The sequence below is a fragment of the Cavia porcellus genome, unplaced genomic scaffold, assembly GCF_034190915.1.
Source record: "Cavia porcellus strain 051 isolate PalLab524CR breed Dunkin Hartley unplaced genomic scaffold, mCavPor4.1 scaffold_18, whole genome shotgun sequence".
NCBI classification, from domain to species: domain Eukaryota; kingdom Metazoa; phylum Chordata; class Mammalia; order Rodentia; family Caviidae; genus Cavia; species Cavia porcellus.
Window position 1 is genome coordinate 54795923 of NW_026947501.1, and position 14824 is coordinate 54810746.

General features: G+C 49.1%; 1 pseudogene; it reads left to right on the plus strand.

The window, feature by feature from the left end:
- Positions 1–3945: 3945 nt before the first annotated feature.
- The window catches only part of LOC106026542 (heterogeneous nuclear ribonucleoprotein A3-like), a 227102-nt pseudogene continuing 216223 nt past the window's right edge, over positions 3946–14824 (plus strand).

Consider the following 14824-nt stretch of genomic DNA (forward strand, 5'->3'; position numbering starts at 1 on the left):
ATGAGACTGGAGAAGGAGGCCTAGATTTGAAATGGGTGGGTGGGGGGTGGTCTTCTCTTGCTGGTTCTGGTGAAGGAAAGGATATTAAAACCTCTGCCGACCTCGCGGCCTTTGCACAGGAGGAGCACTGTACTCGGAGGACGGGACAGGGGTGCAGCTTCGTGGGTCTTTTAGGGAAGTGCTCAATGGGTTGTTTTCATTGGCCCTTCCTTCCTTCCTTCCTTCTTTCCTTCCTTCCTTCCTCCCTCCCTCTCTCCCTTCCTTTTTTTTTTTTTTTTTCCTAGTCTTGAGGAATTGAACTCATGGCTTTTGCACTGAGTTAAATCCGCATCCCTTTTTGTACATTTTGAGACAGGTCTCACTAAATTACTGATTTGCCCAGTCTGGGCTCAAATTCAAAATCCTCCTGCTTCAGTCTCCCAGCGTGCTGGAAATGTTGGCATGTACCACCATATCTGGCTTCTTTGCTCTTTCCATTGCATAGAATTGATATTTTTAAGAGACAGGTCAGGTTAAGGTTAGGATTTTGATTCACTTCCCAAGTCAACAGGAGGTTGTTCTCTCCCTGTATCTGCAGACTGTGGAGAAAGCCATTTGGCGGGAAGGAGGTGTGCGAGCAAAGATGTTTGAAACATCCTGGTGGAGGCTTGCCTGGTTTAGGAACATGGGCTTGAAACCAAGCAGCCTGTGCCACCCTGGGCCCCCTGTCCTGGAAGGGGTGCCGGGCAGTGCCTGTCACTGTGTCCCTTGTCACTGCCTTCCACACAGAGCTACCCTGGGGATCAGAGGCCTTACCCTCTGCGGGTGGTCTGGAGAACTACTGTCCCTATAGACACTCTTCAGTGAGAATCACCAGTCTCCGTAAGCACTCTGTGACAGGCTGGCATGCCCGTCTCCAGACTGCAATTTCCTTAGAAATGAGACTTTTTTTGGTCTTTTTGAGACAGGGTTTCTCTATGCAGTTCAGGCTGGCCTTGAGTTTACTTTGTAGCCTAGGCTGGAATTGAACTCGCAAAGATCCCCTGAGTGCTGGGATTACAGGTATGAGCCACCATCCCCAGCAAGAGACTTTTTTTTTAATTCAGTGAAATTTAATTTTTATTTATTTTTTATGCTAGGATTATTTCCAAAAGATGAGAAGTATAAAATAAAAAGCAGCCTTTATTCTGAGAACACTGAGAGAGATGCCCAGCACCCCCACCGCTGGCATCTGGCGATCTCTCCGCCGGACACGATGTGGGGGCATGTAAATAGCCTCGGTTTGGGGTGGAACCTAAGGCGGGCATTAGGGACATACAGGTAGCCCATTGGTCCTAGGATTGGCGCCATATGTAAATTTCCAGGGGCAGGAAGATGGCGTCACAGGTAACTTCCTAGGGGCAGGGGAGATGGGGCTTCCTGCTTCCGGTTGAGGTTTTCCTGGCTACAGTGTCCTGACTGGGCCAAAACCTTTTCATTTTATCATCCTGGGAATTGAACACAGGCCTCACAGATGCTAGGCAAACACCCTCCCACGGAGCTACATCCTCAGCCCAATCTCATTTTTTTGTGGTGTGATTTTCTTTGGAGAAAAAAAAAAATGAGGATGTTTACAGAGTGTCTTGGAACTAGCAGTGTTTAAAATGTCATCTCTGATCCCTTTCAGGTGGAATATTCGGAAAAGAGTCAGTTAAAAAAATCTACTCTAGAAACTTCCGCCTTACCACCCGCGGGAGGCCTTGTGAGCTTGGGTGCTTTTATGAATGTTCTATTTACCAGCATGTCAGGATTGGCCTCTTCCTGCTCGCTCTAACATTCTTTCCCCATTTCCAGGCCAGATGAGAAGAGATGAGGAACAGAAAGTCCCTGAGGAACTAGGACTCACTCTGCACTTACGGGTTTTCTCATGTCGGGGATGAGATGGTCCCACCAAGCCTCCATGACCATAGCTCAAATTGCTGCTTTGGGAGAAGGCCTGCCTATGGGGCTAAGGCCCTGCCCTGGAATGTTCTAGAAAGTTCATTACAATAGCATCAGCAGGAGAGTATGGCTGTGTTTCCCAACTAGTTTGGATTTCTTGCATTCCCTGATATTATTTCTTTTAATTATTAATTTCTTCCCTACTTCTCACAGGGTTTAATGAATTGGCTCAAGAAAAGGTTTCATACCTAGGGAGAAGACTGATTTGCCCCATATAGGACTAATACAGCAATCTTGGCTGCTCCTGCTTCAGAACCTCTGCAAGGCTCCTGCTCAAGGCATTCCTTTCCTGGCTGCTGCACCCCGAGCCAGCTGCTCAGACCTCCCATCTCTGGTGGAGGATGTGAGATACCCTCCCTGAGACTGCGGCTCCACCCCTGCCCCCACTGTCACCATAAACAGAACATCCTGTAGTGAATTACAAGGCAAGGATATTCCAGAAAACCAACAGATTTTTTTTTTTTTTACTTTCTGCATCTAGTTTATTAAGTATTTTTTTTTTTGCCATTTTGTTTTTCTTTTATTTTGTTTCCTTTGATGGTAAAGTTTGAACACAGGTCTCATGTGTGTTAAGCATTTGCTCTACCAGTGAGCTACACTCTCAGCCTTGTTTTGTTGCTATTTTGAAAAGGCTTTTCTTTTTCATTGTATTTTCTTTTTTTTTTTCCAAACCCATTTTATTTCAAGGAAGCAAAGAAAAGGAGAAGAAGGAGAAGGAGGAGAAGGAAGAGAAAGAGGAGGAAGAGGAGGGAGAGGAGGAGAAGGGGGCGGGAACTACAATAAAATTTCAAAACACGTCAATCAGGAGGCAACAATGGCACATACATGTGCATTGTCATCCCCAAATCATTCACCCAAACCAACAGACTTTGCAGTTTGCTGGAAAATGAGCCAACAAATGGGCAACAAATAAAACTATAAAACAAAATTTGAATATAGGCAATTTGACTAAACAGCAAGAATGCTACAGTTTCATAGGGAGCTCAGATCACTGGCTTTCATCTGGCGGGAAATGGCCTGATTTTCCTGATACATGATGATCTGAGCTGTAAAATAATGAACAAGTACTTTTTCCTCTGAGATGAATCCAGCCTCAAATAGAGATGGGTTCCCTGGCCCCCTCCAAGACAAGGACAGTCACAGGGACACAGCTCTGTACCCAGCAGGCTCCCCTGGATCTCTGTTCCCCTCCCAAATGAAATACCCTCGTCTGCTTGTAGCCTTGAGAGAGCATCAGAATGTGGTCTGAGTAGCAATAGATACTAAGTCAAAAAAGGCTTTCAGGGAACTGGTGCTCGGGGTGACCTTGGGTGTGTCACCCTCCTGAAGCTAGCGGTTGGCTGACTGCAGTCACAGCAGCCCTTAGTGGCTCTCTCCAGCACTTCTTGTAATTGAAAAACGCTCTAAGTGGCGGAAGGTGGCCCCTCCCTCTGCATCATTCAAAAGAGAACTGGGCAGCTCCCGCTTCTTGCATGTAAACATTCAGCAACAGTTTTCAGAAGTCAGAGTGTCATACCTTCATCCACACACGTTAGGAGGCGCTGATTTGAGGCCCCTTCAACTGTTTTTTAGATCAGAGGAGATGCAGGAAAGACCCTGTGCTGAAGTCAAGCATTAGCAGAGCAGAGCAAACCCAGATGCCTCAGAGAATTAGCCAGCAACTCGCCCTTTCCCTCTCTGAACTTTGCAACGCGTCCCACGGTTTTAGTGTGTATTTGACATTCAAATGCACACGAGGTTCGTGCATTTTTATTTTCCAGTTGTTCCCAAGTCCCCTTAATGAGGCATTTCCCCAGTGCAGCCAATCCCTGGGCTACACAGGCATTCGGGGTCAGGCAGGCTGTTCATTCCGGAAGGGCGGCGGAGACCCTGGGAACCGGACCAGCCCAGCTCACAAGTATGAAGAGAATGTCGGGAGAGGAAGTGGCCACTCTGAGTCAGCATGAGTCATCTCGTCCCAATGAGAATGTAGGCTGAGGTGTGTGCGCTTTTTTTTTTTTTTTTTTTGGTCTTAATTGTGTGGACATCATTGGGAATGGGGGGACGAAGAGACGGTACCGTGGCTGCCTTTTTTTTTTTTTAAGTTTCAAGCCACACAGCAGCTGTGCCTGAGCCCGTTGCATGCCTCGGGGACAGTCACAGGATAGTTGCTGAGAAGGGGGAGCCCTCAGCTTCTCCCTGGTGAGTATGTTTCTGACATTTTCCCATGACTTCTGCATGTGCTCAGGGTCTGAGCTGTGTCAAAGCTGCCCTGTCCTTGAGTGGACGCTGCGTTCCGTTTAGACTGCAGATCTGTAATTTTAGCCAAGTGACTGGGTCCGCCCTCACCCCCCAGGGTGACCGTGTGAGCCCAGCTCTCTGAGGAGTTGTCTAGCTGTTCACTGGAGGAGCGTAGGTGCTCTCTGCGCCGTATGTGGTCTTGGAACAGATGGCAGAGATAGCAGTGCTTGTCTGGAAAGTGAGCTGTCCGGGACTGCTTTCCAGAAGCCAACGCAAAGCTCGGAGACTGAGGTGGGTGAAATTGTGCTAACCCAGGGCTGCTGAGGTTGAGAGAGCTTCCGCTTCTCAGCGGTGGAGGAAAGAGCCCTGAGCCCTTTCTGGCTGCCTGGTCTGAGCGGTCCGGTCTGAGCTGCCTGACTTCCTGGCTTTGGTGCCAGAGATGCAAAGACAAGGCAGAACTTTGGCTTCTTTCTCCAGACATGCATGAGCCGCCCCCAGGAGCTCATTTTATGTCTTTTCCTTTCCCTGAACACTGAAAGTCTCATGCGGTGGCAAAAATCAAAATGAGAAATAGTTTGGGGGTGAGGACTGAGGACTGGGAGGAAGAAGGCTGAGGATGGGGTTGTTTGGAGTGGTTGAGGTCAGACTCGACCTCGGTGGCTGTTTCTCCGAGTTACTATTCTGATGGAGGTTAGCTTTACTGTTAAGTAAAATACAGGAAACATGTTTTTAAATGTTCTGGTTACTGTAAATGAAACGGTTAAAATGTCATAAATACTTTATGATAAACATTTTTTAAAAAATAATTTGCTTAAAAAGTAGCACCCGAGCCAGCAGGGCATGACAGGGAGCTTTTTTGGTGCTGGTGTTTGAGTGTGCGGGCTTCCTGGGGGGTAATAATGAGTCAGCACTGCTTTCTATAATTGGAGCAGCTCTGATCAGCCCCTGAGCAAAGCAGGGGTCCCCCAGCATCCCCCCCCACACACACACCCAGGGCTTGGTTGCACAGTCTTCTGTTCACTGAATGTCACCCACCACCCCAGGGGCGGACGAACTCTCAGCTTTGTGTCAGCTTACGCTGTGGCTAGGACTCACTTTTCTAATGGCTCTGTCTCTGTGTCTGTGTCTGGAATGAGGAGTTTGGTGTCTCCTGCATCTCCTTTGGCGCCTGCTGATGACTGTTAGGTTCAGTCTGGAGGAACTGGTTGGACTTCATTAAGTGAAAAACGTGCTGTTTAGGGAGGACCAGGATGCCCAGAGTGGCAGCTGCCCACAGCATCCTGTGCTGATGCCTCCGGGTCACAGATGCCTGGGGACTGGGTGGGAGGATGGGGTGAGGCCGCGAATTTCAAAGCTGCATCCTGCTAGTGACAGGTCGTGTGAGGAGATTCAGTCAGCTTAAGAGCTGAGAGCTAGGTCCCGAGGGGAAGACTTCCCTGGCACCTCACTCTTCTTAGAAACACAGTGAGGGAAAGGGTGAAAGAATTAAAAAAATTCTGGGGCTGTGGGTGGGCACTCAGCAGCTGCCCTGGGGGACTTGGTCCCCTTGCCGCTCTGTTTGTCTGCTCAGGATTGTTTTTCTGAGTTTAGATAACCATGGGTGGGGTCCGCCCTCCAGATCACAGGCCCTGCCACACCCTGAGCCACAAGCCTTGGATGGGCCTTTGGAGGGAGGCTCAGTCCCCAGGCTGATGGGGGTTCCAGAGCCACGTTCCCACTGCCACAGATGGCCCCGGCTCAGGGAGTATCTGCCCAGTGCTCAGCACCAGGCCCGAAGTAGAAGGGTGCCATGGATATGGGTTAGTATGTCCTCAGTACTCTGGCCTCAAAGGCACTGGGTAGTGGCCCTGGGTTAGCTGGATCATTTTAAAAGAGGGATCCTGTGTTCCAAGGTCGGCGGGGAGTGTTCCCTTGGGGCCGAGCTCCGAAGGACAGACACCAGCTCTTCTCAAGGTGCCAGGCCAGCCCTGGGTATCCCTTGGTGAATGCCAGAGAAATGCTACCTTCATGGATATTGTATATGAGAGCCACAAACACCACTCAAGATCACAGTGAGCCCAAGGGTGTGCATACCACGCTCTGGTTCCCAGCTCAGAGAAGCTGCTGGTCCCTGCACAGGTCCCCAGTGTGCGGTCTGCCACTGGGCTGCAGGCTGCAAGCTCTCCTGGGAGGCCTGGGAAAGGGTTTCCGGCTGGCTGATTTTGGTCTGGACACTGGCTGTGTTCTTACATGGAGGATTCAGGCAGCTGTGTGGATTTGGGACTCAAGTGACCTCTTACACAGAAACAAGCAGGAGGGAACCAACATGATCCCGTTTGCCAGCAGGATAAAGTCACTGAACAAGGCCAGAGGTGAGGTCACTGAGGAGATGAAAACAGGGCATGTCTGAACAGGGTGTGCCAACTGCCAGGGGGGCTGACTCTGCTTGGTGACAGGCAGTGGGTAAAGCAGGGCATGGTCCACGGTGGAAACTAGCACAGAGCTTAAAAGGCCATCTACTATAAAAAGAAAATGCCCAGGGTTTGGAGACATCAGGAAGTTAGTGGCCCAGGGTCCTATTGGTATGGGGCTCTCTACCCAAGGAATAGCTGGTGGCTTGGTGACCCTGCCGCCCACTTTCTCCATGTCTCCAAGAGGCCTGGGCTCTGAGTACCTCCTGCCTAGCTGTGTTCCCAACCCTGGCAGCTGCATGGAGCTGTTCACCCCTGGGCAAGGCAAGTTCCTTAAGTTCCCCGTGTCCCGCCCTCCTCATTGTGAAATGAGGATCATAACTGCACCAGCCCTCTGAGTCTTGTGAGCTTGTGGTTAGCGCACGAGTTACAGGAGATGCCATAACTGTGAGGAGCAAAGTCACCTGTCTAGAGGTGGATCTGGACCTGTCTAGAGGTCACCCTGGCATTGGGAATCCATTATGAGTCGATTCTATGCCTCCGGAACGAGCCCCTTGTGTGTCTACAAGCCCAGGACAAGCCTTACCCTCCCAGAGAGGCAGTCATAAGGCAAAGACGGGCTATTTCCAGGGACTCTCAGGTTCCAGATGTCATACCATCGTCTTTATCATCAGCATCATCACAAAAGGACAGCTCTCAGTTTGTTCAGTTTTAAGCACATGGTGGTAACCTACATGTGCTCCACTGGACCCCCCCCCCAGGGTTCCCAGGAAGGTCGCTTGCCTTAGTCAGAGTCCTAGGAGTCCCACACAGCAGCCGCTTCTGAGATGCGTAGGTGACAGGGGAGTCTCATGTGGCCACTCCGGAGAAACAGAAGGCGCAGGTGACTGACCAGCAGGGCTTGAGTGTAACCTACATGAGCAGGCGCTAGGAGGCCCAGCAACCTGGCTGCTGGGTGGACCTGCCCCTGCAGGGGGCGCAGCCCGTTCTGTGAGAGCCAGCTGGATCCTGGTTATTTGAAAATCATCAGAGTACGAGGGAGGTGACTCATAGCGAAAGAGTTAGGTAAGAGACATTTAAAACTAGACCAGAGTGAGCATGGCATGGGCCCTGCTCGCCAATTCCAAAGGTCACACGTGAGTGCACAGCGCCCTGAAGGCAAGGCCTCGGCCTCATCCTTGGTCCTGCCTGTGAAACAGAAGCTTTAGGGCTTCTGATGTCCCCACTGTGAATGGCCAGGCTTTCAGAGGAGAGATTGCATGTGTTGATTGCATGAGTTGTGGATGGTGTGTGTGTGTGTGTGTGTGTGTGTGTGTGTGTGTGTGTGAGAGAGAGAGAGAGAGAGAGAGAGAGAGAGAGAGAGAGAGACACGGAGAGGGAGTGGGAGAGAGAGCAGGGTGTTCCTGCAGCTATCATCATATGACCCTAAGGACCCCTCTCTGCCACATGGGTGGGCTTAGAGGCCAGGGACTCAGCACCCCCAAAGGTTCTGGATGGTCCTGGGGATCACAGAGTCCAATCAAGGAAAAGCCAGGTTGGCAGGAAGCTGGGCCTACAGGAAGGAGGAGTGGACCTGGTCGCCCTCGGAGGATTCCTCCTGATGAAGAAGTAGATGCTACTCCTTGCTGTGATCAGGAAAGCTAAGGGTGGCGGCGGATTCACCGCTGTGGTTTTTCTGCTTATCTTCTGCTTTCCGCACCGATTACCTGGAAGTGATCACCTGGAAGTGATCGCTTCTGCCTTTCCCCCACTTGGCCTTTAAAAAATATTGTCATCCTTACAATCTTGGGATTTTCCATGATGGCAGGAAACACCATTTTAGCTCCTCTCATTGGACAAGTGACAAAGTATGTGAGAGCTTCATGGGCTTCTCTGCCAGATGTAAAGGCAAATTTATAAAATAGTGGCGACTCGAAAAAGAGTCCGGCTTACTTGCTCTCACACGGAGAGATGGTTCTGTTCCTTTGCCTGCACTTTTCTCAGACAGGAAGCAAGTTTTACAGGGCAAGGTCATCAGGCAGCTGGCTCATCCATCTTCCTGCTCTGTCATATTGAGCTCTGGCTTCCTTTCTCCAATTTGTCTTACTTAGGCTTTCAAGGAAGCTGCTGGAGCTCTGGCCATCACCTTTGCCTTCCAGACAGCAAACTCCCTTCCCAGTGTTCTTAGGCGACCTTTTGTCCTGGCCATGCTGACAGGTAACAAGGGACGCATCTGCTTCTCAGCCATGGAGCAGGCTGGATTGTATGAACAACTCCAGGGCCTTAGAGCCAAGAGCCGCATGGAGCTATGTCTTGTGGAGCCTGGGCACTGGAGCCAGGTCTGGGGCTTCCTGGACCAAGTGTATGGAAGCAGGAAGAGCTGGCGGGGAGGGATGGTATGCCAGGAGCCTAGGCACAGGGGCACAGGGGCACAGGGCACAGTCCTGTGTGGGTGATAGGTACAGAACCTACCACATACATACACACGAGACTGTGAGGACAGAGTGGGCTCCTAGGTCCAAAGGCCCTAGAATGGAGCCGGCACTAGTACACTGGTGAGTAGGACCGTGTCATTTTATCAGTGAATGATAAATATTAACTAAATGTGCCAGATGTGATGTCACCTGCCAGGAATTCCAGCACTCAGGAGGCTGAGACAGGAAGATCATTGTAATTATGAGGGCAGCCTGAGCTACATAGTGAGATCTGTTCCTTTGGTTCTCTTTCTATTGCTTCTGGTTATTTTTCCAAGTGGACCTGGTCACTGAGGAGCTGAGTGAGTCCACAGTTTCCCCCCAGGACAAAGAATACTATTTAATACAGATCTAGCCCCACGTCCATTCTCCTGCTTCCTCTGTTTTCAAGAATAACTTTTTTTGGTACTGGGAATTGAATTTAGGACCTTGTGTTTGTGAGGCAGGTGCTTGTGCTGCTGAGTTATATGCCTGGCCCAACAGTAACTTTTATGTTGCCAAGGACAGCAATATTTTCTATTAAAAATTGGGTTTCTCAGGCTCCTTTTCAGATTGGATGGTCAAAGAAAGATTGAGACTAGAAGGGTTTGCTGGAGATTCTGAGAAAGCTCTTTAAAAGAAAAAACCATTTAAGAGACTTAACCATTTGTTTACCAATTAGCTTCTGTCTCCTGCTCCAAATGAGAGGGAATAGCTGGAGCTCCAGCAGCCTCATTGAAGTCATTAGGTAAGCTGGAGGAAGGAAGCTGGTGCTAAAGATAGCAGCACAGGAAGATGGCCAAAGGCCTTGGTGAGAGCAGGCATTTTTGCCTGGAGATTTGACTTATTTTGGCAGTTGATCTGCCTGAATGGAGCAGAGGGAGGTAGAAGATATCACTGGTGAGATAAATCTGTAGGTCATCTAGGAGTGATTTGGCTTTGGGATACTGCTGGTGTGCTCAGCTTGCTCATTTCAGCCTCAGAAATGTGTCACAGTGCCACCATGTGTGTGCCTAGCCTCTGTGGGCCAGTCCTGCCTGTCCAGCAGGGCGCTGCCTAGGCCAGGGAAGGAGCGAAAGGCACAGAGAGGAGGCAGAAAGCGAAAGCCCTGAGGGGCCGGTGAAGGCGTGCGGTGACTTCTTGTGGCTTTTCAACCGCCCAAGCAGCACTGTCCAATGGGACCTTCTGAAACAATGGAACTTTTCTGCCACAAGCCGCGTGTAGCTGCTGAGTGAGAGAAATGTGGCCAGTGGGACTAGCAAGCCAACTGGAGTTGTATTTAATGTCAATTAATGTAACTGTAAGCTACACATAGCTACAAGCTACCAGGTCTGTGCATGAAATTTCCTGTGTGGAAGTGGACAGCTTTCCGGTGGTTTCCTGTCTGTGGTTTCTCTTTCCTGGTGTCAATTATCCTCAATCAACAACAGTCCAAAAAATGCTAAGTTCCAGAAACAAACAGTTGATTAATTTTAAATTATGTGTCATGCTATGTGGTGTGATGAAATCTCTCAGTCCCATTCTCTCCTCCCTGAAGCATGAATCACTCCTTTGTCCAGTGAATCCAGGCTGTACACACTGCCTGGCTATTTGTTACTTAGTTGTAGTCTGTTTTACCAGACTGTCAAAGCATCAATCACAATATTTTAGTTCAAGTAACTCTTATTGTATTTAATAATGACCCAGTGCACAAGAATGATGCTAGCAATGTAATATAACTATGCTATTTCATTAGTAGTACTTATCTCTTACTGTGCCAAATTTATAAATTTAACTTTATCGTACAATCATTGTCTAGGAAAAATCGGATACAGAAAGTTAGGTACTATGGATAATTTCAGACCTCTGCTAGAGTTCCTGCAATGGCTCTTGTGTGAACCAAGTGTACAAATTTATTCCCATAAAGTTACTCCAAGGACACAGTAGACCAATGTGCAGAAGCCTGAGATTGGCTCCTGTTGGTGTCCTACAAGTCCCCCAAGCTTGTCTCTGAACAGCTTTTGAAGGGAGAAGCACTAAATGATGCTCAGGCAGATGCTAAGAAAAACACACCCTGCAGGGATGAGGTGACTGAAGGTGGTGCATGGCATTCAGGCTTGAGCCTTTCTCTCTTCTGTCCTGGCTGCTCAAGCTGCCTCTCTTCTACAAAGTGTAAGCTGTCTCAGGCACAGAGAACATCTACTACATGGCAGGGATTATGGGTTAAGCCCTGGTGCTGTCCTTCCCTGACCCTACCCTTCATATTCCAGGTTTTTGCCCTTAGTTCCTCCCCAAGTGCTGAGCTCTGTGCTCTAGATTCTTAAACCATGTCCTTGAGGAGGCCACACAGCCCATGATGAAGCTCCCACTGGGCCATCGTTAGTGTGGCCAGCTACCTGCTGCATGCAAGGAAATTACTCAACACTCAGCCTCCGTTTCCTAATCTGTAAATTGGGAATACAGGATGGTTACCACAAAGGGTTGCTCCGAAGTCAAAGGCAATTACCATAGGACAAATTCTCAGGACTGTACACGGTAGGTCACTGTGGGTGTTCAATTATCTTGGCTGTCTTAAGGGAATCAGTTATCTTTTGGCCATGGCTCCTGAGCACAGACATTTCTCTGACCCCAGATCTATGCCAGCTGTGATCGGTTCTCTCTCCTTTTTTTTTTTTTTTTTGTTTTTGGTACTGGGGATTGAACTCATGACTGTGTACTTGCCTTATGCTGCTGAGCTAAATCCCCAGCCTCTCCTCTAAATTTGACATCCCAGGAATCCCACAATCTCCCTGCCTCTTGGTTTGATCCCAGAGGCAGCTTACCATATTCCAGAGGAGAACTCCACCATGCCTCTGTTTGTCCCACTCATTGTGCAACAAAGTCTGCAGAGACCATTGTAGCAGGAGATGAGCAGAAGTGGGTGTGAGGAAGTGGTGAGCGGAGGGGACAGAGGAGCTGGGGGGCATGCTAGAGTGGCAGAGGGTCTTCCCTGATGAGTCCACTTCCACGCTGAGAGGAGTGAGCTTGAGTATGCATGTGTTGGTTTGTTTTTCCCAGATGGATATGGCAGACTCAGAGAGACACGCAGAGAGAACTGGGGGACCCAGAACTGCGTCTGCTCAGACATGTGGTCAGAATCCCAGGCTGAGTTCTGGTTTCCTCTCACTATGGCTGTGTGGCCACAAGCGAGTCACCTATCCCTCTGATGATCCATCAGACCTCTTGGATGTGACCCCAGAGGAGACACCATGCAGCTTGGAGTCACTATCATTACCAACATGCTCTTCTCTCCAAACTCTAGGGTGTTTGGTGTGGGGAGGGCACTGGCCGCTGTGGAAACTCTGGGTGAGTTCCTGGACTGCCGCTCTGGACCGAGGTTTCCCTTCCGGATGGCAGCACAAGCCAAGATATCCAGTCGGAGCCATCACTCATGTCTAGCACTTAAGACATTTGGCACCCGAGTCTGCCCTAAAGACACTCGGTCACAACAATGATTCTCTGGATAATCCCAATTCCACATATTCCGTCAGATTCTTTGTGCATTTGTCCTATTCTGGAAGGTGAGGGCCAAGGGTGCGATGCATTTCCACCATGCCCGCAGCTGTTTTCCACGCCAGCGCCATTGTTTTCCACGCTTGCGCTTTTTTCCAAAGCACGAGCGTTCCTCTGTCTACGCATGCGCCTGCCTTCCACGCATGCATCTGGCTTACTCCCTGGACCACTTGAGTTCTGACCTTCACCTCGTGTTCAAGCTGTTCTATGCCTTAGCTGCTCTAGAAACAGATTCATCCCATCGTGTCAGCTCTCCTGGCCTGATTCTGCCTTCGTGGGCAATGTTGTCCTTTGGGTGAGCACAATGACCTATGTTGTTCAGAACACTAGTTTGAGAGTGATGCCACACCTAGATCTGGACCCACACTGTCCTCCTGGCCAGCTCACTCTCTGTCTTGGTGTGGGGACAAGCCACAAAGCCACATGGATCTCATTGGATATTTGAGGTGGTGGCTTATGTGTGTTTGATTTTTGTGTGTGTGTGAGTTTTTTTAACTCTAGTAGAACTGTATCCTATCCTTATTTTAATCTAGGTTTGACTCATAGCTTCTTTAATTTAAAATATGAAGCTGGAGAGGTTTCCCCTTTACCTAATCATTTGGATTTGTGGAGACCGAGAGCAGAGACCTGTGGCACTCCACCAGAGATTGTTCCCTCTGTTCCAGCATTCTCAGGCACCTCTTGATACAAATAACTCCCTTACCACATGCTTCACTGATGAGGGCCAAGGAAGCACAAAACACTTGCAGTAGAGTGTATATAGACAGTGGAATAGGTGGGGGACAATTTAGCTTCTCAACCAGTCTTCAGATGCGTCCTGTTCTTTAATCTTTCTGTCTTCCCTCTGTCCTAAAGGACCTGAAAGGGTGACTAGGGCAGCTGGTTATCAGATGCTAGCAGTAAGTTACCTTCCGCATCCATGCCTGAAACACATGGTTAGTTACCATCATTGCTTATATACAACTGTCTCCTTACAGTTCGTGGATGAGACACACTTGACTCCACTCAGCCCTTTCAGTTTGGTGCTGCAGGGTTCTGCCCAACAGATGGGCAGCTGATTTCCTCTCCATGCAGGATCTCTTTGAAGTCCCCGGAAGTGCCTGCTCAGAGTCAGATTCGTGGAGGGAAGAAGTGACATGCGGATGAGGGCAGACTGCCACCCGCAGCATGAAAGGTGACTGCAAACCAGGACATCCTGGGTGACTAACGATGCTGCCAGTGACTGTCTCAGCTGCCCAAAGTGTGTATCATCTGCCCTGTCTGCTCACTGGCTGAGCTTATCATAATGGCCCTGGACAGATTAGGGATGGTCACTTAGAGGGGACAGATAGCTGCCTTTACTGTCATTTACCCCTCTGGGTACAGCCTCACCTCTACCTGCCTTTCAACTGCCAAAATCATCAGCATCTTTCAGCTCTAATTTCTGTCATTCTCTGTGAAATGGAAAGCTGGCAGGAGATGATGGATGTCTTAGTGAAGTAGAAATTGTTCTTCATATTTCAGAAAATAGAGCCCCAGTGTCATCTGAGCAAAATGATTCAAAAGATAACTGTACTTTTCCCTAGTCTTCTGCTGATGGGAGAGTAGAGCCCTTTACTCCTCATGCTGGAGGCATGCTAAAGTTAGGAGGGACCAAGCACACTACTGTTCAGAGTGAGTCAGTTTGATTTTGAAAGGGTGTCCCAGCAGTGGGAAATGGAGAAGCTTCTATTTGTGGAGCACCTTCATAGGCCAGGTGTGTGTGTCTGTGAATTTATTTAATGTCTCACTCAAAGGCTGAGTATGGTAAACCCTATGGTTACTGCTGAGCAAACTGAGGTCCTTGAGAGTTTGAAGGTGCACTGCAGATCCAAATTCCTAGACCCTATGGGTCTCCAATGGGCTGTGTTTGGTCAGCCTTCTCTGGGTTCTGTTTTTCCAATGCCACATGCAAATTGAAATCTTTTTGGGAGTGTCCAAATGAATTATTTCCTAAAGGATACAATTCCCTGCCAGGGAAACTCTGCTGTGGTCTTAGTTTCCTCTGAGGCCCTGTGATGTGTCCCCAGCTGGTCCCTGAAGCCCCAGCAGACACCTCCAGGCTGTACCTGACTCAGGTGAGCTCCTGACAGCTTCTAAGGGGGCAGACAGGATCTTTTTTTCTGCCCGTGAGGCAAATAAAGGACTAGCATTTTCCAGCATTAATTCATTTTTACATGTGATTAAAAATGAAACCTTTTGAGAAGTTATCCCATGAGAAACACTCTCTACCCATCTTGTTTCTGGTTCCCTCTATGACCCTTGCTTCCATTT